The 24909-nt window shown below is 39.0% G+C and overlaps 1 pseudogene; it reads left to right on the top strand.

The window, feature by feature from the left end:
* Nucleotides 1-10462: 10462 nt before the first annotated feature.
* Nucleotides 10463-23308, top strand: LOC110131412 (E3 ubiquitin-protein ligase RNF135-like; annotated as a pseudogene).
* The last annotated feature ends 1601 nt before the right edge of the window (nucleotides 23309-24909 follow it).

The following is a 24909-nucleotide window of genomic DNA, read 5'->3' on the forward strand; positions in this document are numbered from 1 at the left end:
TGTTTCCCCATCTATTTCCCATGAAGTGATGGGACAAATCGCCATGATCTTAGTTTTCTGAATGTTGAGCTTTAAGCCAACTTTTTCACTCTCCTCTTTCACTTTCATCAAGGGGCTCTTTAGTTCCTCTTCACTTTCTACCATAAGTGTGATGTCATCTGCATATCTGAGGCTATTGATAATTCTCCCGGCAATCTTGATTCCATCTTGTGCTTCTTCCAGCCCAGCGTTTCTCATGATGTACTCTGAATATAAGTTAAATAAGCAGGGTGACAATATACAGCCTTGACGTACTCCTTTTCCTATTTGGAACCAGTCTGTTGTTCCATGTCCAGTTCTAACTGTTGCTTTCTGACCTGCATACAGGTTTCTCAAGAGGCACGTCAGTTGGTCTGGTATTCCCATCTCTTTCAGAATTTTCCACAGTTTATTGTGATTCACACAGTCAAAGGCTTTGGCATAGTCAATAAAGCAGAAATAGATGTTTTTCTGGAACTCTTGCTTTTTCAATGATCCAGCAGGTGTTGGCAATTTGATCTGTGGTTCCTCTGCCTTTTCTAAAACCAGCTTGAACATCTGGAAGTTCACAGTTCATGTATTGCTAAAGCCTGACTTGGAGAATTTTGAGCATTACTTTACTAATGTGAGATAGTGCAATTGTGCACCATAGCTTGGCCCCAGGTAAATAACAGGCTGGGAAAGCAGCTCCACCCATCAATGGCAAAATGGATTAAAGATTTACTAAGCATGGCCCCACCAATCAGAGCAAGACCCAGTCTCCCCCTCAGTCAATCTGTCATATCATGAAACTTCCATAAGCCTCTTATACTTCTCCACCAGAGGGCAGACATACTGAAAACCACAGTCACAGAAAAATAACAAATCTGATCACATGGACAACAGCCTTGTCTACCTCAATGAAACTATGAGCCATGTTGTATAGGGACACCCAAGATGGTCGGGTCATGGTGGAGAGTTCTGACAAAATGTGGTCCACCAGAGAAGGGAATGGCAAGCCACTTCAGTATTCTTGCCTTGAGAACCCCATGAACAGCATGAAAAGGCAAAACAATGGGACACTGAAAGATGAACTCCCAGGTCTGTAGGTGCCCAATATGCTACTGGAGATCAGTGGAGAAATAACTCCAGAAAGAATGAAGAGACAGAGCCAAAGCAAAAACAACACCCAGTTGTGGATGTGACTGTGATGGAAGCAAAGTCTGATGCTGTTAAGAGCAATAGTCCATAGGAATCTAGAATTAGGTCCATGAATCAAAGCAAATTGGAAGTGGTCAAACAGGAGATAGCAAGAGTGAATGTTGACATTTTAGGAATTAGCAAACTAAAATGGATTGGAAGGGGTGAATTTAACTAAGATGATCATTATATCTACTACTGTGGGCAAGAATCGCTTAGAAGAAATGGAGAAGACATCGTAGTCAACAAGAGTCTGAAATGCAGTACTAGGACCCAATTTTTAAAATGACAGAATGATCTCTCTTCATTTCCAAGTCAAACCATTCAATATCACGGTAACCCAAGTCTATTCCCTAAGCAGTAATGCTGAAGAAGCTGAAGTTGAACAGCTTTATGAAAACCTACAAGACATTTTAGAACTGCTGCTGCTGCTGCTGCTGCTAAGTCACTTCAGTCGTGTCCAAGTCTGTGTGATCCCAAGGACAGCAGCGCACCAGGCTCCCCCGTCCCTGGGATTCTCCAGGCAAGAAACTGGAGTGGGTTGCCATTCCCCTCTCCAATGTGTGAAAGTGAAAAATGAAAGTGAAGTCCCCCAGTTGTGTTCGACTCTTAGCAACCCCATGGACCACAGCCTACCAGGCTCCTCCATCCATGGGATTTTCCAGGCAAGAGTACTGGAGTGGGGTGCCATTGCCTTCTCCAAGTCTAGAACTAACATCCCTCCAAAAATATCCTTTTCATTATAGAGACTGGGATGCAAAAGTAGAAGTCAAAAAATACCTGGAGTAACATGCAAATTTGGCCTTGGAGTTCAGAATGCAGCAAGGCAAAGCCTAATAGAGTTTTGATGAAGGAACTCACTGGTCATAGCAAACACCCTTTTCCAACAACACAAGAGAGGACTCTACACATGGACATCACCAGATGGTCAATACAGAAAACAGATTGATGATATTCTTTGCAGCCAAAGATGGAGAAGTCCTACACAGTCAGCAAAAACAAGACCAAGAGCTGACTGTGGCTCAGATCATGAACTCCTTATTGCCAAATTGAGACTTAAACTGAAGAAAATAGGGAAAACCACTAGAACATTCAGTTCAGTTCAGTCGCTCAGTTGTTTTGTCCGACTCTTTGTGACCTCATGAACGCAGCTTGCCAGGCCTCCCTGTCCATCACCAACTCCCAGAGTTCACCCAAACCCATGTCCATTAAGCCAGTGATGCCATCCATCCATCTCATCCTCTGTCGTCTCCCTCTTCTCCTGCCCTCAGTCTTTCCCAGCATCAGGGTCTTTTGCAATAAGCTCTTCGCATCAGGTGGCCAAAGTATTGGAGTTTCAGCTTTAACATCAGTCCTTCCAATGACAACCAGGACCGATCTCCTTTAGGATGGACAGGTTGGATCCCCTTGCAGTCCAAGGGACTCTCAAGAGTCTTCTCCAATACCACAGTTCAAAAGCATCAATTCTTTGGCACTCAGCTTTCTTTATAGTCTAACTCTCACATCCTTACATGACCACTGGAAAAACCATAGCCTTGAATAGATGGACCTTTGTTGGCAAAGTGATGTCTCTGCTTTTTATTATGCTAAGTTGGTCATAACTTTCCTTCCAAGGAGTAAGCGTCTTTTAATTTCATGGCTGCAATCACCATCTGCAGTGATTTTGGAGCCCAAATAAATAAAGTCAGCCACTATTTCCACTGTTTCCCCATCTATTTCCCATGAAGTGATGGGAACAGTTGCCATGATCTTAGTTTTCTGAATGTTGAGTTTTAAGCCAACTTTTTCACTCTCTTCTTTCACTTTAATCAAGGGGCTCTTTAGTTCTTCTTCACTTTCTGCCATAAGTGTGGTGTCACCTGCATATCTGAGGCTATTGATATTTTTCCTGGAAACCTTGATTCCATCTTGTGCTTCTTCCAGCCCAGTGTTTCTCATGATGTTCTTTGCATATAAGTTAAATAAGCAGGGTGACAATATACAGCCTTGATGTACTCCTTTTCCTATTTGGAACCAGTCTGTTGTTCCATGTCCAGTTCTAACTGTTGCTTTCTGACCTGCATACAGGTTTCTCAAGAGGCACGTCAGTTGGTCTGGTATTCCCATCTCTTTCAGAATTTTCCAATTTATTGTGATTCACACAGCCAAAGGCTTTGGCATAGTCAATAAAGCAGAAATATATGCTTTTTCGGAACTCTCTTGCTTTTTCAATGATCCAGCAGGTGTTGGCAATTTGATCTGTGGTTCCTCTGCCTTTTCTAAAACCAGCTTGAACATCTGGAAGTTCAGGTTTCATGTATTTCTGAGGCCTGGCTTGGAGAATTTTGAGCATTAATTTACTAGCCTGTGAGATGAGTGCAATTGTGCGGTAGTTTGAGCATTCTTTGGCATTGCCTTTCTTTAGGGGATTCGAATGAAAACTGACCTTTGCAGTCTTATGGCCACTGCTGAGTTTTCCAAATTTGCTGGCATATTGAGCACAGTACTTTCACAGCATCATCTTTCAGGATTTGAAATAGCTCAGCTGGAAATCCACCACCTCCAATAGCTTTGTTCATAGTGATGCTTCCTAAGGCCCACTTGACTTCATTATCCTTCATGTCTGGTTCTAGGTGAGTCATCATGCCATCGTGATTATCTGGGTCATGAAGATCTTTTTTGTACAGTTCTTCTGTGTATTCTTGCCACCTCTTCTTAATATCTTCTGGTTCTGTTAGGTCCATACCATTTCTGTCCTTTATTGAGTCCATCTTTGCGTAAAATGTTCCCTTGGAATCTCTAATTTTCTTGAAGAGATCTCTAGTCTTTCCCATTCTATTGTTTTCCTCTCTTTCTTTGCATTGATTGATGAGGAAGGCTTTCTTATCTCTCCTTGCTAATCTTTGGAATTCTGCATTCAAATGGGAATATCTTTCCTTTTCTCCTTTGCTTCTCACTTCTCTTCTTTTCACAGTTATTTGTAAGGTCTCCTCAGACAGCCATTTTGCTTTTTTCCATTTCTTATTCTTGGGGATGGTCTTGATTCCTGTCTCCTGTACATTGTCATGAACCTCCGTTCATAGTTCATTAGGCACTCTATCAGGTCTAGTCCCTTAAAACTACTTCTCACTTCCACTGTATTGTCATAAGGGATTTGATTTAGGTTATACCTGAATGGTCCTGTGGTTTTCTCCACTTTCTTCAATTTCAGTCTAAATTTGGCAATAAGGAGTTCATAATCTGAGCCACAGTAAACTCCTGGTTTTGTTTTTGGTGACCGTATAGAACTTCTCCGTCTTTGGGTGCAAAGAATATAGTTGATTTGATTTCGGTGTTGACCATCTGGTGATGTCCATGTGCAGAGTCTTCTCTTGTGTTGTTGGAAGAGGGTGTTTGCTATGACCTCTCTATTCTCTTGGCAGAACTCTATTAGCCTTTTCTCTGCTTCATTCTGTACCCCAAGCCCAAATTTGCCTGTTACTCCAGGTGTTTCTTGACTTCCTACTTTTGCATTCCAGTCCCCTATAGTGAAAAGGACATCTTTTTTGGGTGTTAGTTCTAGAAGGTCTTGGAGGTCTTCATAGAACTGTTCAACTTCAGCTTCTTCAGACTAGAGATCTCTTCAGGAAAATTAGAGATACCAAGAACATTTCATGCAAAGATGAGGACAATAAAGGACAGAAATGTTATCGACCTAACAGAAGCAGAAGTTATTAAGAAGAGGTTGCAAGAATACACAGAGTAACTATACTAAAAACTCTTCATGACCCAGATAATCACAATGTTATGATCATTCACCTTGAGCCAGACATCCTGAACTGGGAAGTCAAGTGGGCCTTAGGAAGCATCACTACAAACAAAGTTAGTGGAAGTGATGGAATTCTAGCTGAGTTATTTCAAATCCTAAAAGATGATGCTGTGAAAATGCTGCACTCAATATTCCAGCAAACTTGGAAAATTCAGCAGTGGCCACAGGACTGGAAAAGTTCAGTTTTCATTCGAATCCCAAAGAAAGGCAATGCCAAAGAATGCTCAAACTACTGCACCATTGCATTCATCTCTCATGCTAGTAACATAATGCTCAAAATTCTCCAAGTCAGGCTTCAACAGTACATGAACTGTGAACTTCCAGATGTTCAAGCTGGATTTAGAAAAGGCAGAATAACCAGAGATCAAATTGCCAATATCTGCTGGATCATCGAAAAAGCAAGAGAGTTTCAGAAAAACATCTATTTCTGCTTTATTGACTATGCCAAAGCTTTTTACTGTGTGGATTACAACATGTGTGGAGAATTCTTAAACAGATGGGAATTCCAGACCACCTGATCTGCCTCGAGAAATCTGTATGCAGGCTAGGAAGCAACAGTTAGAACTGAACATGGAACAACAGACTGTTTCTGAATTGGGAAAGGAGTACATCAAACCTTATATTTTCACCCTGCTTATTTAACTTGCATGCAGAGGGCATCATGTGAAATGCCAGGCTGTATGAAGCACAAACTGAAATTAAGATTGCCATGAGAAATATCAGTAATGTCAGATATGCAGATGACACAACACTTATGGTAGAAAGTGAAGAACTAAAGATCAAATAACTCTTGAACAAATGAAAGAGGAGAGTGAAAAAGTTGGCTTAAAACTCAACATTCAGAAAACTCCGGTCCCATCACTTCATGCCAAATAGATGGGGAAAGAGGGGAAACACTGACCAACAGTGTTTATTTTTCTGGGCTCCTAAATCACTGAAGGTGTTGACTATAGCCATGAAATTGAAAGATGCTTACTCCATGGAAGAAAAACTATGACCATCCTAGATAGCATATTAAAAAAACAGTGTATTACTTTGCCACAAAGGTCTGTCAAGTCAAAGCTGTGGTTTTTCCACTAGTCATGTATGGTTGTGAGACTTGGACTCTAAAGAATGCTGAGCACTAAAGAATTGATGCTTTTGATTTTGTGGTGTTGGAAAAGGCTCTTGAGAGTCTCTTGGACTGCAAGGAGATCCAGCCAGTCCATCCTAGAGGAAATCAGTCCTGAATATTCACTGGAAGTACTGATATAAGCTAAAACTCCAATACTTTGGCCATCTGATGGGAAGAACCAACTCATTTGAAAAGACCCTGATGCTGGGAAAGGTTGAAGGTGGGAGGAGAAGGGGACGGCAGAGGATGAGATGGTTGGATGGCATCACTGACTCAATGGACATGAGTTTGAGTAAACTCTGGGAGTTGGTGATGGACAGGGAGGCTTGGCAGCTGTAGTCCATGGGGTCACAAAGAGTCAGACACAATTAAGCTACTGAACTGAACTGAACTGAGAAACCCAATAGGCTTAATTCTATTAGGTAAATTATGAAATGGCTGACATTTGACTCTTTTTGACTTGTAAAACAACCACTTCATTTAGCTCAACCCATACATTCCTGGCAACATGTGGAGGGTAAATGGGCCATTTTTCTATTTTAAAGCTAATCAGTTGATAAAGATAGAACTGGGACTGTTTTCCAGAAAGTGATATCCATTTCGTATCTTGCCTTATCTACCCTTATTTAACCCCAAGAATAATAATCTTAAGAAAATCTTCTCTTTAAGATACAGATTTTCTTTCAAAGAGCATTGCTGCCTCATGCTCTTCCTCTAGAGGCTCTTCCTCTAGACTGGGTGGCCTCTGCATGCATGGTAGGTCTTTTCCCTAGTTGGGGCCACCCCAGACCCAGAGCAGCACTAGGAGAGAGCCAGTGCAGTCTCTCAGCTTAGGCTGAAGAGCAGGGCAGGGCCACCGGAAACCCAGCAGACCCTGCAGCAGAGCCGTCTGCACCCTCCCTCAAGTGCAGACCTGACTTGAGCTCTCCTCGCATGCACAGTCCAGGCTTCCTGCAGCCCTTCTATTGGTCTCAGCTGTCCTCTGAACAGCCAGAGGGGCTGGTCTCCCCTGTGTAGAACCTCAGGACTGGGGCATCCAACTTGTGACTTTTACCACTCCTTCCCCAGAGCAGGTGTATATCCATCCCTCCCCCCTTCATGTTATCTCCCTTTTCTTCTGAGTCCCCTCCCAGGGGCACAGGTCCTGACCCAATCGCTTTCTCCCCTTACTACCCAATTGCCTGTGTATTTTTCTTATAGCCTTGGTTGCCTTAGAGTCCTTTTGTGAGTTTCCACATGTATATGTACTTTTCCCACATGTATATGTACTTTTGATGTGTTCATGGTTGGAGGTGAGCTCCATAGTCTTTTACTCTTGGCTCAAGTCTCAACCTGTGTCTTTTGATGGATGGATAAAGAAAACGTGATAGATATACACACAACAAAATATTATTTAGTCATTCAAAAGAAAGAAATCCTGAGCCAAACCCTCAACCTGTGTCTTTTGACAGATGGATAAAGAAAATGTGATAGATATACATATAATGAAATATTATTTAGTCATTCAAAAGAAAGAAATCCTGCCATTTGTAACAACATGGATAAAGCTTGAGAGTGTTATGCTAAGTGAAGAAAGACAAATAATATATGATCTCACTTACATGTGGAATTCAAAAACTGATCTTTAGAAACAGAGAATAGATTGAAGGTTGTCAGGAGCTAGGGGTGGGGGGAATAAATGACGGGGGTCAAACTTCCAGTTAGCTATAAAATGAGTAAGTTAAAAGATCTAATGTATAGCCTGGTGACTATAGTTAACAATACTACATTGCATACATTGCTAAGAGAGTGGATTTTAAATATATTCAGCTCGTGCCATCCCATAAAGTAGCTAAGTGAGGTAATGAATGTGTTAACTTTATTTTGGTAATCATTTTGCCATATTTTTTATTTGAGATCATCACATTGTATATCATGAACTTACAAAATTTTAAGTCAATTATACCTCAATAAAATTGGGAAAAAATGAATAAGAGTTTAGTATGAAAGAGAAAGACAGGAAGATGGAGAAATAGATAAAGATCTTTCTCTCTCTCCCTTTTTCTTTTCTTCTGAGGTTTTCCTCATCCCTAACTTCTTCCCTCATCCCTAATATCCTGACAATCTAACTTCACTTTCTCCATAAACTTCAGTTCCCTGGATTGCAGAGATGCTGAGACCACAGCAAATTTCACCACATCTGACAAATGTGACTCTGCATTTTGTCTAGGCCACTTTAAGAGTAGCTCCTATTTCTCTTAAGGATTCCTTTATTATGTACCAAATATCTCTGAGTCTTTTATCAAGAGTTGGTTCCATAAAGCTGGAATGTCTTCTACTTTGTTTGCATTTGTCTCTGTTATTCTTCACAAAAGTAAGAAACTCCAAGTGAAACATTTGGAATATTCCCCATGCCACTCTGAGTTTTCCTATCTCTTTCATTAAGCAACAGTGATTTTTACATCAGTGAAATGGATGTGCCTTTCTTCCCTAAAATGATGAACAGTGCCTATGATATTAATCACTTAAATCATCATCATTTAGTGAAATATTCTATCAATGTTTGTTGATCTTTATTTAGTGGCAGGTCCCCTGTGTAGGACCTCAGAAATGGGGCATCCAATTTGTGGCTTTTACCACTCCTTCCCCAGAGCAGGTGTATGTCCATCCCTCCCCGCCATGTTATCTCCCTTTTCCTCTGAGTCCCCTCCCAGGGGCACAGGTCCTGACCCAATAGCTTTCTTCCCTTCCTACCCAATTACCTGTGTGTTTTTCTTATAGCGTTGGTTGTCCAGGGGTCCTTTTGCCATTTTCCAGTTGGTTTTCAAAGAGAATTTTTCCACATGTATATGCACTTCTGATGTGTACAGAAGTTCTACTTCTCCCAATGTGTGTATAACATATAGTTAGACAATTTTCTAAATTGCATTGTGATTCTTAGTTAAAAAACATGTCCTCTGCTTTGATGACTGCCTAGTTTTAGAAAGAAATTATAGTATCCAATATGATCCTTCACAGAGTTTATGGGAGAGGTATAAAACAGTATTGTCATTTTCACTGAAAATTAATGTGCTCTTTAGAGCAAGATATTGTAGTACCACCTCTGCATTGCAAAATAGGGCATTTACACACAGATGCAAACTCTCAAAACAACTAGCCTCAAGGTTAAAGAACATGCTGATGCTAAGGGAATAAGCAGAAACTGTTATGGAGTACAGCTTGGGGGAAAAAAAATACACACACACACACACACACACACACACACACACACACACATATATATAAAAGTGAAAGTCGCTCAATCATGTCCGACTCTTTGAGACCCCATGGACTATACAGTTGATGGAATTCTCTAGGCCAGAATACTGGAGTGGGTAGCCTTTTCCTTCTCCAGGGGATCTTCCCAACCCAGAGATCAAACCCAGGTCTCCCGCACGGCAGGCGGATTCTTTACCAGCGGAGCCACAAGGGAAGCTACAAGGGAACAGTTCACAGGGAGTGAACTGTTGACCCACATTCCCATTGAGAACAGAAAGGAATGAATTGCCAGGTGCTAATTATGCTCTTGGTGCTTTTCCAAGAAAGGATAAATGATTACTAATTGATTACAATTCAGAAGAGCAAAATGCCTTTGGTACTGGCAATTCATAAATTCAATATTGTTTGGAGTTGCTGGTGCTGCTGCTAAGTCGCTTCAGTCTTGTCCGGCTCCGTGCGACCCCATAGACGGCAGCCCACCAGGTTCCCCCGTCCCTGGGATTCTCCAGGCAAGAACAGTGGAGTGGGTTGCCATTGCCTTCTCCTGTTTGGAGTCAGAATACGTGTTAGAGCTCAGATCATGGAAACATATGTAAGAGGGAGCTGCTTTCAGTTACCTGGCTCCTTGAATGACTGCACTGAACAATCGCCATTGTCAACTCATAACAGACATATTGTGAGAGCAAAACATGAATTAATTTTGTGATAAAAGACCAACAATTCATATTGTTACTGTAGCATAACCAGGTTTACTCAGACTAATTTATGCTAGAGGTTAAATTGGCTCCATTAGTCCAAATGAGGGCATGTTTGTTTGGCAAACATTTTTGTTGTTGTTTTTGTTTTCGACTCAGAACCTAAGAAAGATTTTAGGCAAATAGTTAGCCACTAAGTTACTTGCCTTAGGTTGCTTCCTAAAAGCTAATAGGGGGATAAGTAGTGGTTGAAAATTTTCTAGTCCCTCTGAGTTCTTTGTTAATTTTATATTGGTATTAGACTATTACATGAGTATTAATATTATTATCCAAGTTTTTGTGAAAATTAGAGTTCAATATAACAGATTAAAGGTAATGAATGTAGTGTGTGGCCGCTTTAGTTTGTGGATTAACCCAAAGACTGAATCAGTCATGGTGTTCCGGTAAGTTTCCCTTTCCTCTCCTGAATGATCATTTTTAACTCTGAACATTCTATTTTCAAATACATACCCAGTTATACCCGCATCTTAAAATACGATAAAATGCAATCGCAACTACCTTTCTACTTCTGGCTGTAGTCCTGCTCATCTCCTTCCTTGTAAAGCAAAACTCCTTGAAGAAGTAGTCTATTCCAGCTGCTCTTCATGCTTTCTTTTTTTGAACCTGGTCCAATCCTGCAAAAGTGTTCTTGTCAGTGTAACCTGATTACCTCGCCCACAGCCTGCTGCTCTCTCAGTCTTTCACATCTTAGTTAATAACAACTCCATTTCTTTTGATGTGTAGCCTGAAGAACTTGGTGCCATTCTTGACTGTTTTATTTTGTACATACTCCACATCCAATCTATCATTAAATAAATTTTGCTCTATTGCTAAAATACATCCAAAATCCAATCGTGTCTACACTGCTTCCAATATTCTACCTGAGTCCACACTTTCCTTATATATTGTTTGCTTTTAAGCAATAGCTTCCTAACCTGTATTTCTGATTCTGCTATGCCTCCTAAAGTCTATTTTTAATTCAGCTGCCAGAGTAACTTAGATCATGTTATATTTCTGCTCGAGAAACCGTGAATGGCTTCTTATATCATTCACAATGAAAATCTAAGCCCACAGTGATGTGTAAAGCTGTATATAGTTGACAACTTTGAACCTGAGTTATTTTATTTTCTGCTACTCACTCTGTCTTGTTTGTCTCATTTTAGTTGTCTGGGCCTCATTGTCTCTGTTCAAAAACCATCCCAGGTACCTCCTGCCTCAGAGAATACCTTTGCATTTTCTGTTGTCTCTTTCGGGAATGTTCTCTTGACATTTGTGTAATCTACCCTTCATTAATTGTATTCCTTTAAGTAAATGTGATCTTTTCAGTGAGACCTGCACCATTACCACATCTGTATAAGAATCTCCATTCCCACATCAACAATTTTTTAAATTAATTAATTTTTAATTTTGGCTGCACTGGGTCTTCATTATGGGCTTCCCTGGTGGCTCAGAGGTTAAAGCGTTAAAGGGTCTTCATTGCTTTGTGTGGGCTTTCTCTAGTTGCAGCAAGCATGGGTTACTCTCGTTGCAGCAAGCATGGGTTACTCTCTCTGGTTGCGGCAAGCACGGGTTACTATCGAGTTGCAGCAAGCACGGGTTACTCTCTAGTTGCGGCAAGCACGGGTTACTCTCTCTCTAGTTGCGGCAAGCACGGGTTACTCTCTAGTTGCGGCAAGCATGGGTTACTCTCTCTCTAGTTGTGGCAAGCACGGATTACTCTCTAGTTGCGGCAAGCACGGGTTACTCTCTCTCTAGTTGCGGCAAGCATGGGTTACTCTCTCTCTAGTTGCGGCAAGCATGGGTTACTCTCGTTGCAGCAAGCATGGGTTACTCTCTAGTTGCGGCAAGCACGGGTTACTCTCTCTCTAGTTGCGGCAAGCACGGGTTACTCTCTAGTTGCGGCAAGCACGGGTTACTCTCTAGTTGCGGCAAGCACGGGTTACTCTCTCTCTAGTTGCGGCAAGCACGGGTTACTCTCTAGTTGCGGCAAGCACGGGTTACTCTCTCTCTAGTTGCGGCAAGCATGGGTTACTCTCTCTCTAGTTGCGGCAAGCACGGGTTACTCTAGAGTTGCGGCAAGCACGGGTTACTCTCTCTCTAGTTGCGGCAAGCACGGGTTACTCTCTCTCTAGTTGCGGCAAGCACGGGTTACTCTCTAGTTGCGGCAAGCATGGGTTACTCTCTAGTTGCGGCAAGCACGGGTTACTCTCTCTCTAGTTGCGGCAAGCATGGGTTACTCTCTCTCTAGTTGCGGCAAGCACGGGTTACTCTAGAGTTGCGGCAAGCACGGGTTACTCTCTCTCTAGTTGCGGCAAGCACGGGTTACTCTCTCTCTAGTTGCGGCAAGCACGGGTTACTCTAGAGTTGCGGCAAGCACGGGTTACTCTCTCTCTAGTTGCGGCAAGCATGGGTTACTCTCTCTCTAGTTGCGGCAAGCACGGGTTACTCTCTAGTTGCGGCAAGCATGGGTTACTCTCTAGTTGCGGCAAGCACGGGTTACTCTCTCTCTAGTTGCGGCAAGCATGGGTTACTCTCTCTCTAGTTGCGGCAAGCACGGGTTACTCTAGAGTTGCGGCAAGCACGGGTTATTCTCTCTCTAGTTGCGGCAAGCACGGGTTACTCTCTCTCTAGTTGCGGCAAGCACGGGTTACTCTAGAGTTGCGGCAAGCACGGGTTACTCTCTCTCTAGTTGCGGCAAGCATGGGTTACTCTCTCTCTAGTTGCGGCAAGCATGGGTTACTCTAGAGTTGCGGCAAGCATGGGTTACTCTCTAGTTGCGGCAAGCACGGGTTACTCTCTCTCTAGTTGCGGCAAGCACGGGTTACTCTCTCTCTAGTTGCGGCAAGCACGGGTTACTCTCTCTCTAGTTGCGGCAAGCATGGGTTACTCTCGTTGCAGCAAGCACGGGTTACTCTCTAGTTGCGGCAAGCATGGGTTACTCTCTCTCTAGTTGCGGCAAGCACGGATTACTCTCTAGTTGCGGCAAGCACGGGTTACTCTCTCTCTAGTTGCGGCAAGCACGGATTACTCTCTCTCTAGTTGCGGCAAGCACGGGTTACTCTAGAGTTGCGGCAAGCACGGGTTACTCTCTCTCTAGTTGCAGCAAGCATGGGTTACTCTCGTTGCAGCAAGCATGGGTTACTCTCTCTGGTTGCGGCAAGCACGGGTTACTCTCGAGTTGCAGCAAGCACGGGTTACTCTCTCTCTAGTTGCGGCAAGCACGGGTTACTCTCTAGCTGCAGTGCCCGGGCTTCTCTTGTTGCACAGCAGGGCCTCTAAGACATGCGGCTTCACCGTACGTGGAATCTTCCCGGATGAGGGATCAAACTTGTGTCCCTTGCTTGGGCAGGTGGATTTTTATCTACTGCACCACCAGGGAAGTCCCCACGTCAACAATTTCTTGCCCTCTTTTCAATTTTGTTCTGCTCCTTAAAGCTTATTATATGCATCCCTATATACAGCTCTTATTCTTTTTATTCAATCTTTTTCAAGGTAGAATGTAAGCCCCATAAGTGCAGAGATTTTGTATGCTTTTACTGATATACTATTATTGTCTAGAAGAATGCTTATTTATTGAATTATTTAATTAAGGGCTTGACCCCTACCTTCATTACGTGCTAGCTAGTATTCTACAAGGGTGGTGATGCATGTCTCTCTCAAGAAGCTTCCTTTGTTTGTTGTCCCCTTTCCCTGGACAAATGATTGAGATAAGCTACTCCTTCTAAACCATCTGTTCATGAACATAAGGAAAGAGTTAGCATTTATTGCTCAATCAAGGTTCAATGCTATTCTTTTATCCCCATCATTAGTTGCTTACAATTTAAGATGATATGGTGAATAAAAATGGAAGACCAATATAGATTCTTATTATAAAAATGTAATTCAAGTATTCAGATTAGCAAATTGCAATAGCTTGGGTTCAAATGTGACAATTAATGATTACATTACCTTAGTTTTCAAAATGCAATTGTCAATATTAAAATGATTACTATATAAAGCAGATCCTTCAATTACTCTCATGTGTTTTCTTTTGCTTCCTATTCAAGAAACTAATAAGAAGAACCAAAACTAAGGATCAATATAATTTGACCTAATTAAAATTCTGTCATCAACTTTAATATTAAGGTGTGAATGAAAATTCTTGATAACACAAAATAAAAACCATGCCAGAAAACGTTGGTTAACTTTTACTAATTTCAACCCCAAGTTCTTCTTCTTCTTTTTTTAACCTAACTCTGTTTGTGTTTTAACTCTCAGCCTGAATTTCTCAAAACATAATTCATATGTTTATTATGCTCTCAAAGTACCTTCTAACTTTATAGCCAATGAGAGCAATCCAATTATTGCTGTTACTCTTCAGATTTCCTGAGCATTTTCTCATCACTTTTTTTCTCATAACTCAGTATCAGCTGGCCTGCCCTAAACTGTAAACTTTCAAAGTAATGATAATCTTATTAAACCAAAAAAAGTCTCATGTTGGAACTTCCCAAGGTGTTGTTTGGTAAAATATGATCCCTTTTCATTTATGTTCTCTCTCTGCCCTCATGAGATTCATTACACTGAGTTTTATACCTACTCCAAGCAAACAATCAAAGAACTATTCTCCAGTGACTTCCAGCTTAGTTTTTCTTTTATTCTTCATAATGTTTATTGAATGGCATATGTTCCTCATTTCTCTGAATCTACAGTACAGTAAATTTATGTTATCAGTAAACTAAACCAGACGTTAATGGTAAAATTATTTTGACTCAGATTATATTTCTCACATACCTCTGATTTGCCATCATCATAAAACTCATTTATGTGGATTATAAAAGTGGCTCTCATGATGAATTATGTAAAGCTCTACTTACCAGTCAAGAAAAAAATGCCATTTATATTCATTTCACTTGCTCTCTTCAGCTGAAATTATTCTTCTTTCCATTGTTATCAGATTTCATAAAATATTTGTTGAAAATCCATATTCAGTGTATAACATATATATATTTTGTAGTTCTCGTAGTGTCTTTCAGCACCTTATGATTTGATTTCTGCTGTATATCTTTTAAGAATTCACTATTTTCTCGGAATTTTAAACACAAACAAAACACTTTGAAAGGATATCCACCATCTCTCTTACAATCAGATTTCATTGTTGTTGTTGCTGTTTCTATGTTGCTGCTGTTTTCTGTCTCCATTTTTCTAGGAAGTGGGAATGTTTGACACAGAGACAGCCCTGATTCCTATGCTAATAACTTAGAATTTCCCCTGAGCATATTCTTTCTACATGTGGGATTATTTCACTGAATAACTTTTACTGAAATCATGCCATGGCACTCCAAATGGTTTCAGTAGGAAATTTCTCTTTTCTGAGCCAGTTCTAAAGACTGAACTATAGAACTAAAGACCAATCTTACATCTACCCATATTTAGCATGATTGAAACCAATTTGACACCCCCTGGTTAGCAAGAAGTTTCTCATTAAATGACAAGATAAATTCAATATATGGAGGTATGTCTGTCAATCCACAGAAGTGGCATTGTAGTATTTAATCAATGTAGTATTTCTGGCAGAAGTCTATGGAAAATATTTTGGCATTCAGTGTGGGGGAAATTAATATACAGGGTCAAGAAAAGTTACACTTTTTCTTCCACGTATCAAGAAACAGCCATGTTTGGAGAGTAGAAAAGAACAAATTAAATGAAAAAGCTATATAGAAAGAAAATTAGTGCTAAAACAGATTATGAGTTTGTATAATTAGGAAAAATCAGCTAAACAATAATGAACGTTAATATACATAAGAATTTAGTGATTCAGGAATGACAAAGTCTAATCTTCTTATGTCTAAGTAATTTTATTTATGTTACTTAACCCCTGTCCTGTATCATGTAAGTTTCTTAAATCTCTGTCAAACAAAAATTTCAAGGGAGATCACGATGTCTGGATTTTGCAGGACAATGTATCAAAGAGGCAGTCTGTATAGAATCTTCTTTAAGTACTCAGTAGAGTAACAATTACTGAATATGTTTGGGGAAACTAGCTAAGGCTAGGAAAAGAACCATCTAAATTATAAGAAGGAATATTGTTCAGGATTTTAAAATACCAAGAACAGTGCCTGTTTCAACCAGTCAGACTGGAAAAACTTATCAAAATATGGAGCAATGAGTAAAGTACTCAGGAATGCCTAACCTCAGTAGCGGAGGGTAGTTAGCCCTAGATTGACCTCTACTTCTAATCAGTTGAAAGAAAAATAAAAGCAAGATCCAAACCTATCAGATTGAATCCACATGTCAGAACAAAGCTAAAGAACAGTACAGATACAAAAACAGCCAGAACCCAACAAGGTAAAGTTCACAGTTTTGTACATCCAATGAAAGACAATCAGGCATGCAAATAAGCAGTAGAACATGACTCAGAGGAGAATAATCATTCCTTTGTTTGAAAACTGATATAGATGTTAGAATTAGCAGACAAGGACATTGAAAAAATGTGTTATAACTGTATTCCATATATTCAAAAAGTAAACAAATTGAAGCTGTAAAAACAGACTCCATTTGAACTTTTTGAAGTGACAATAAAAATTTCTAAAAAATGACACTGAACAGGATGAACAGCAGATTAGAGGTAGCATAAGAAAATGAGTTGGTGGATACAGTGTTAGCTGCTCAGTCGTGTCCAACTCTTTGAGACCCCATGGACTGTAGCCCGCCAGGCTCCTCTGTCCATGGGATTCTCCAGGCAAGAACACTGGGGTGGGTTGCCATTTCCTTCTCCATGTGGGTATAGTAGACTTCTCTAAACCTTAGGATTGGCCAGGCCTCAGGAAGGAGCTCTTGTCCTATCCCTGTCTTTTGCAAGTAGACAGAGGTGGAGGAAAGGATTCCCTGAGAGTCTAAGGATCTTCACCTCTAGCGCCCTCAGACATTTTTATCAGCAGGAAGGGAGCAAGAGGACACTCCCTAGCAAGAGGCAAGAGCTTTTTCTGAGCTTATTGTTTTCAAATTAAGCCCTTGACTCTCCTGTTCTCCACAACTAACAGGCATTCTCTCTTCCTCTTTGCCAGCAACTAAATTTACCTGTCAGTGACACAGCAAAAAAAAAAAAAGAACAATTAAAAGAAAATACAGTGAACTGTGGGAATATTTCAAACATGCTAATATATATGTAAATGGAGACCTTAAATATGAGTAGTACATAAAAATATTTAAATATTTTCTGAAAATTTCCCAAATCTGATATAAATTATACAACCACAGATACCTAAAACACAAGGAAAAAAAAAAAATGAAAGTACCCAAGGTACACTGTAGTCAAACTTTTAAGATATAATCTTACAAGCAGCCAGAGAGGAAAAAAGAGGAAAGAATTCTTAATACAAACTAGTAGACTGGTCAACAGAAAATCACTAAAAAAAAAAAAAAAAGAAAAAGGAAATCACTATGGATAGACAGCACTTGAACCCTCCACCCGATGACATTAAAACATTCAAATATGCAGGAATCAGTTTTTAACATAAAGCATTTTTTTTTGTCCTCAAAAGAAGATCAGCACATTTAAAAGCATTTAGTCATAGAATGTATTTTCTTTAATAAAGTGAAAAAAATGAGATGAAATTAGAAATCAAAAAATATATCTGGAAAATTCTCAAGTAGTTGGAAACTAAATAGCATGCTTCGGAGGGGAAAAAATTAGAAAATACATTGAACTGAGAAAATTTAAAAACTAAATGTGTCAAGATTTGTGGAATGCAGCTAATATAGCACTTACGGGAAATATATCACACTAGACGTCTATATTAGAAAAGAAGAAAGTCTCAAATTGATTACCTCAGCATTAAGCAATCAGAAAGAGTACAACAAATAAAATCCAGGGGAAGCAGAAGAAAGAAAACAAACAAAAAAACAAATCAGAAGGAGAGAGAAAATGAGGGGAAAAAAGAGTGACAATTAACAGAAATCAAAGGCTGACTTTTTGGGAAGATTAACAAATTTTGATGAACTTCTAGCTGGACTAATTTGGGAAAAAATATATATAAGAAAGCAGTATCAGGAATGAATGAAGTAAAATCACTCTAGATTTCATGTATACTAAAAAAAAAAAAAAAGGTAATATTATAAGCAATTTTATACCAATATATCCCACAACTTGGGCTTTCCTGGTGGCTCAGTGGTAAAGAATCCTTCCGCCAATGCAGGAGATGCAGATTCGATCCCTAGGTCCAGAAGATTTCCTGGAAAAGGAAATGGCAACCCACTCCAGTATTCTTGCCTGGGAAATCCCAGGCAGAGGAGCCTGTGGTATACAGTGCATCGGGGTCACAAAAGAGTCAGACATGATTTAGCAACTAAACAACAACAATAGTAACAAAATCCCACAATTAAGATTAAATGGATAAATTTCTTGAAAAAGACAAGGCTGATTTAAGAAGAAATAAAGTCCCAAAGCCCTATATCTATTAATAAATGAAAAAGAATTTGTAGTTAAAAGCCTTCCACAAAGGAAAACTCCAGGCCCAGAAGGCTTCATTAGTACATTCTACCAAATATTTATGAAAAAAAAAAAAATAATAATAATACTGACACTGAATAAGCTCTCCCAGAAAGTTGAAGAAGAGAAAATTCTTCTCATGTCATTCTATGGGTCTACTATTATTTTGATACCAAAACCAGAGAGGATATTAAGAGAAAACTACTGAACAATATCCATCATGAATCTAGATGAGAAAATATTTTAACAAATATTAACAGACTAAGCACAATAATGCATAGAAAGATAATACATGATGAGACTAAGTTGGATTTATCCTAAGAATGCATGGCTAAATATTCCAAAATCAATGTACTAATTCACTGCATAACATGTTAAAAAATATAAGTTTTATGAAAATTTCAAACATATAGAAAACATATTTAATGAAAAGTTTACAGGAAGTAAAAATATAAGAGAACTTTCCTATCTTAATAAAAGTAATTTATAAAAAACTTATGCCCAATATCATACATAAGACTGAAAGAATGAATGTTTTCCCTGTAAAGTAAAAATAAAATAAAATAGCAAGAATTTCTGCTCTCACACTGCTATTCAACATTACATTGAAAACTTTAACCAATGTAATATGCCAGGAAAGTAATGAAAGGCATAGAGATTTAGAAGGAAGAAACAAAATTATATTTAATAGCAAATTGCCAATCATATGTGTCAAATATGATGGAAGCTGCAAAGAAGAAGAAGAATTAAAGTGAGTTTAGCAAATGTTATAGGATATAAGATCAACACACAATAGTGTTCAATAGTAGCAAAGAATAATACAAAATTAAATTTTTTGTATTTTGTTTATTTATAGTTCCCTGACCAGGGGTTGAACCTATGGCCCCTGCAGTGGAAGATTAGAACCTTAAACACTGGATTGCCAGGGAAATTCCCAAGAAATTAAAATTTTTTGAAGTTACCATTTATATTAAAAAAAAAAAAAAGTACTGAGGGATAAATTTAACCAAAACTTATAAGAGCTCTATGTTGAAAACTACAAAATATTTTTGAATTTAAAAGACCACAATAAATGGAGAATGTGTGTTTGGGGACCCAAAATGCAATGTTGCTAATTTTTCAGTTCTCTATAAATTTATGTAAAGGTTGAATGCAATATGGTTAAAATTCTGAGTATATTCAATTTAATCATCATTAAATTGACAAGCTAACTCTAAACTTCATATGGAAGTTTTAAAAAAAAAATCTTTGAAAACAGTAATAGGTTTAATATGTCTACTACCTCTACTAACACCTCCCCAGTATTACTGCCTGGGAAATCCCATGGACAGAGGAGCCTGGCATGCCATAGTCCATGGGGTCACAAAAGCCAACCATGACTCAGCAATTAAACAACATCAACAACATACATCATATTTTACATTGTGCATTTTAAATATATGCAGTTAGTTGTATGTTGATTATACCTCAGTAAAGCTATTAAGAGACCACAGTATTTATTTCATATTAGTTCTTCTTAACTTCAAAATCCTATGTTAGAGAAATATTTAGAGTTCTGCCAAAGCTCGGAAGATATAAAGAATCTGTTTTCTTATATAATGTTCCAATACTCTGACAGAGCTATGTTCGGGTTGCTCTGTGGTTCACTTGGATTTAAAAATGTTATGTGGTAAATGCCATGATTGAGTGAATAAGTATAAATTCATGATTTTGTTTCAAATGAGAATCTGAAAAACATTATTTTTCAACTTAAAAATTTAAGAAGAAAAATTGTTTTCTTTTTACATTATGACTAACAAACAAAAGAACTTCCACTTAACCTCCAATTTCCTTAAATGTATTTGTGTGTGTATATATATGTATGTGTGTCTTTGTGTGTAGATAAGATACAAATGGACAAACACATGCATATTATATACACATGTATGTACATATGCATATAGATGTAAATAGACACCTGTATATCTATACACATATATGCACATGTTGCTATATATTTATACACACACACATATATACATCTATATCCTGGAAAAGGGAATGGCAACCCACTCCAGTATTCTTGCCTGGAGAATTCCATGGACAGAGGAGGCTGGCGGGCTGCAGTCTGTGGGGATACAGAATCAGACATGATTGAGTGATTAAGCATGCACACACACACACACACACACACACATTTATATATGTATTCACACACATTTATGTTACAAAACAGATCTAATTTTCAAAAAGAAACTACACTTTAAAATTAGTTTTTATTTAGTTTTTATTTTGCTTACATTCTTTGCTTGTAAATATAATGGCAAAAAGAAGTGTTCAGTTTTTCTTTTTCACCCTTTGGCTTCTCCTGAAATATTTGCTGTCTTTACTTGATGACCGTGGTTCTCACAGTGAGGAAATCTCTAATGAAAGCTCCTGTTTTTATAGTGCTTTTTGAATCTACCGTGCATTTGAGCCACAGTAATGTACTTGGTGGGTTTGAATTTTCCCCTGAACACATCACAAACAAAACAGATTAGTTTCTATGACTGAAGTATTGCCTGTGTTAAGTATCTCTTTAGTCTTCCTGCAACTCCAGTGCCAAGAAGAAGAGAATGTAATATTTTCATGTGCTTCATTTTAATTGAATCAGCCTCAAGAACAAAATACTTTTTTAGATTGAGTGAGAATTGCTGCCTTGGTTCCAATTCACTGCTTTGTAACCAAATAGCTCTTCTTGGTCTAGATTTATTGTATTTCTACCTCCATGTGGAAGAATTTTATAGTCAGTCTTCTTTGGGACATTGGCTGCTGAACTCTTTCACTGACACTCTTCTCATTAGGCTACTGAGAAAATTAAATAGATTCTATCAGTCTCTTTCCTAACATTCTGGTGATACTTTATGGACTATGGGCTGAGAGTGAGGAAATTTAACTGTAACTTCTAAGAACTAACTTCCCATTAGGGGAACAAAATATTTTATGTTTCTTGTCAGGGTGGATGTGGTGGGAAGAAGGCCTTCATCCCTTGTGAGCAAGATTAAAGCCCCAAACTTGACCCTAGAGATGTCCTTCCTAGCACATTATCTACCACTTTTTAAAACAAATATGAAAGAGCCAAATATTCCCTTATTAGTGTTACTGTGTACCCTAGGCTTTAATCAGCAGTAACTCTGAGGTCAGCACTTATAATCACGTTTGAGAACAGGGCACTTGGATCAGACTTTTCCTGCCTGGGAATCAGGCATAGAATCCACAGGCTTTGGAGACAGAAATCCCACTCTTGACACAACCCTTTGCCACTTTCTATGTCTACCATCATGGACAAAGTCATCAATTTCTCTGAATAAAAGTGTATTCTTCTGTGATACATACAGGTTAATATTAATTATTTTAGATAGAGAACAAGCTAAAGTTAGTGTGCTGTCACAAAGAGATACAGAAACATGATGACTTAAGTGAGAAATTTATTTCTCTCTCATGAAAACAGGCCAGGACTGATGAGGAGGCTTTGTAAACTTTAACATATGGCTTTTATTGCGAGGCTAGAGTTAAGGCTGGTGATCATCATTTCTAGTCAGTGGAAGGTGAAGGGAGAATGAGGGTAAGCAGCTTCTCTGCTGAGTTTGTCACCCAGAATATACAATCAGTGTTGTTATTTCTTCCCCACTTGCCAGGGCTTGGCCACAGGCAAACATGTGTGTGAGTCTGAGAGAATGTGTTCCCAACTGGTAGGCCATGTGCCGAGCTAAAACTTGGAGGGACCTTTCTTTAAAAGAAAGAGATAAGAATGTATGTTAGAGAACAATGAACAAACTCTAGTGTTAAAATATGCAGGTAACAAGATTTAAGAGGTATTGTCTGAAACCAGGTTAGGTATAAGGCATGTTGAAATAAATGTCATTAAATGCTCAAGTATTTTAAATAATGGAATAATCATTTAATTTATATTTGTAGATTAAATAAAATAATTATTTAATCAGACACCTCCCAGAATCTGAATCAGACAAAGGAGCTTTGTCAGATGGGGTGACCTTTCCTTGGCTTCTCCCAAACTAGTGACTTCATGTCCACCTGAGCAAAAAAATGAAGGGTATTCTCTATGACCTAGAAGAGATCCAGGGAAAGTTACAAGAAAATTTCACTCAGCAAGGGGCCCTTGAAGAACAAATGCAGGTTGAACTCCCAGAAGCTCCATCTTGTTCCTCATGCTCACTGCCTGACCAGAGCCACCTTGCACCCAAAAGGGTTTCCTCATCTGCTTGATAGACCATCAGTCCGAACTTTGACCTTGGGAGCCTCTCCTATAATCTGAAGTTGTCCACAGATCACCAGACAGTGACTGTATCTCACATCCCACACTCCTGACCCTGAAGTCCTGAGAGGCTTGCCTCCAGCCAAGCCTTATGTTTCCAGGCCCTGTCTTCTGGGCAGCAGTACTGGGAAGTGGACACTCAGCATTGCAGCCACTGGACAGTTGGGGTGACCTTGTGGAGGGATGAAGCAAAGCCAGATCCTGGGAAGGACCACAGACTCTCGGTGTATCGAGTGGAAAGGGACCAGCCAGCCCTCTGCATGGGGCACAGTCAAGGAAACTGTCCTCGGCTCACACAGACCTAGTGTGGTGGACATCTGGCTAGACCTCGAGGAGGGAAAGCTTGCCTTTTATTCTGTGGCTGATCCGGCGGAGCCTCTGTTCGAGCGCCCAGTCTCTGCCTCTTTTCCTCTGCACCCTGCCCTCTGCTGTGACTTACACCCTGGAAATTCTGACTATAAAGCAAATGAACATGTAAACATTCCCTGGGTGTTAAAACATATTGCTCTCCCAGTCTCTCAGCCTTCAACTTCCCAGGAGGTGCTAGTGATAAAGAATCAGTCTGCCAACGCAGGAGAACTAAGAGACGTGGGTTTGATCCCTGGGTTGGGAGGTTCCCCTGGAGAAGGAAATGGCAACCCACTCCAGTATTCTTGCCTGGAAAATCCCATGGAGAGAGGAGCCTGGAGGGCCACAGGCCAGGGGTCACAGAGAGTCGGACACAACTAAAGTGACTTAGCACACAGCATGCTTGTAAATAGAAGTTTTTAGCAGTTTCTTTATTAAAGTTTTAGAAAATACATCCATGTGTTTTTTTCTACCTGCTAAAACAAATGTTTAAATTGAAGAACTTGAACAAGTCAGTTTCCACAGTTAGCAAAGACAGAGGTAAACACAAAATAACCAAAGAGTAGGACACACTTACATAGGAGATTTTCAACTATTTTAGACTGTAATGTAGCAAATAATACAGTGTAACAAAATTGTATAGCATCAAGATGGGCATCAATTTTAGAATCGGAAAAGTATCATTTGGGATTCCAGGTCAATCTCTTTTACTAGCAGTGTAGTCTAAAAGCAAGTATTTTTCCTTTTAAGGACAGTATTAATTTTCAAAAAACATATATAGATCTATACAATAAACACTCATACACCCACCACTAACAATAATGTCTTTTTTCTATTTAAATTTGATCTTATCAATTCCCTTGAACAAATTAAAAAAGACTGCAAAATTGAGTTCCTTTTATACTCCTTTAGTCAGCTATTGTGATTTGTATATAGCTATTGTGATTTGTATATAGCCTATTATGTATTTTTAGACTTATTTTGCATGTATACCTATGTATCTTATATATGCTGTTGTTCAGTCACAAAGTTGTGTCCAACACATTGAGACCCCATGGACTGCAGCACACCAAGCGTCCTATCTCCTGGAGTTTGTGCAAACTCATGTCCATTGAGTTGGTGATACCATCCAATCATCTCATCCTCTGTTGTCCCCTTCTCCTCTTGCCCTCAATCTTTCCAGCATCAAGATCTTTTCCATTATGTATCTTGTATATGAAAATATGTGTATCTATCTTTGTTTGATGTTCTCTTTTTCTCTTCTGTGACTTACCTGTTTCTCACTGAGTGTTTTTTAAAATGTCTTTTTTCCTGTTGATGTGTGGGTATCATAATTAATCAAATATCTAATGCTTTTCTCCATCATATATGTTGCAAATATGTTTTCTGTGTTTTTCACTTCATTTAAAATTTTCTTGTGATGCCTTGCTCTACAGTTTTATTTTTTATTTGACACAGACGAAAGGATTTTCTTTTTTCTTATAAACATGTTTATTTGTTTTTAAAAGACATTTTTCCTACTCTGAGGCTATAAAATATTCTTCCATAGGTTCTTTTAAAAAACCATTTAATCTTTAATCCATCTGGAATTTGTTTTTTATGAGGTGTGATAAAGCAGTCTAATTTTATTTTTCCATATGGGTAGCTAATTATTACAACACTATTTATTGAAATTTTCACCACTTCCTATTCTATTTCCTTTTTCTTACATACTTTCTCTTCTCTTCTCCT

This window comes from Odocoileus virginianus, chromosome 4, assembly GCF_023699985.2.
Source record: "Odocoileus virginianus isolate 20LAN1187 ecotype Illinois chromosome 4, Ovbor_1.2, whole genome shotgun sequence".
NCBI classification, from domain to species: domain Eukaryota; kingdom Metazoa; phylum Chordata; class Mammalia; order Artiodactyla; family Cervidae; genus Odocoileus; species Odocoileus virginianus.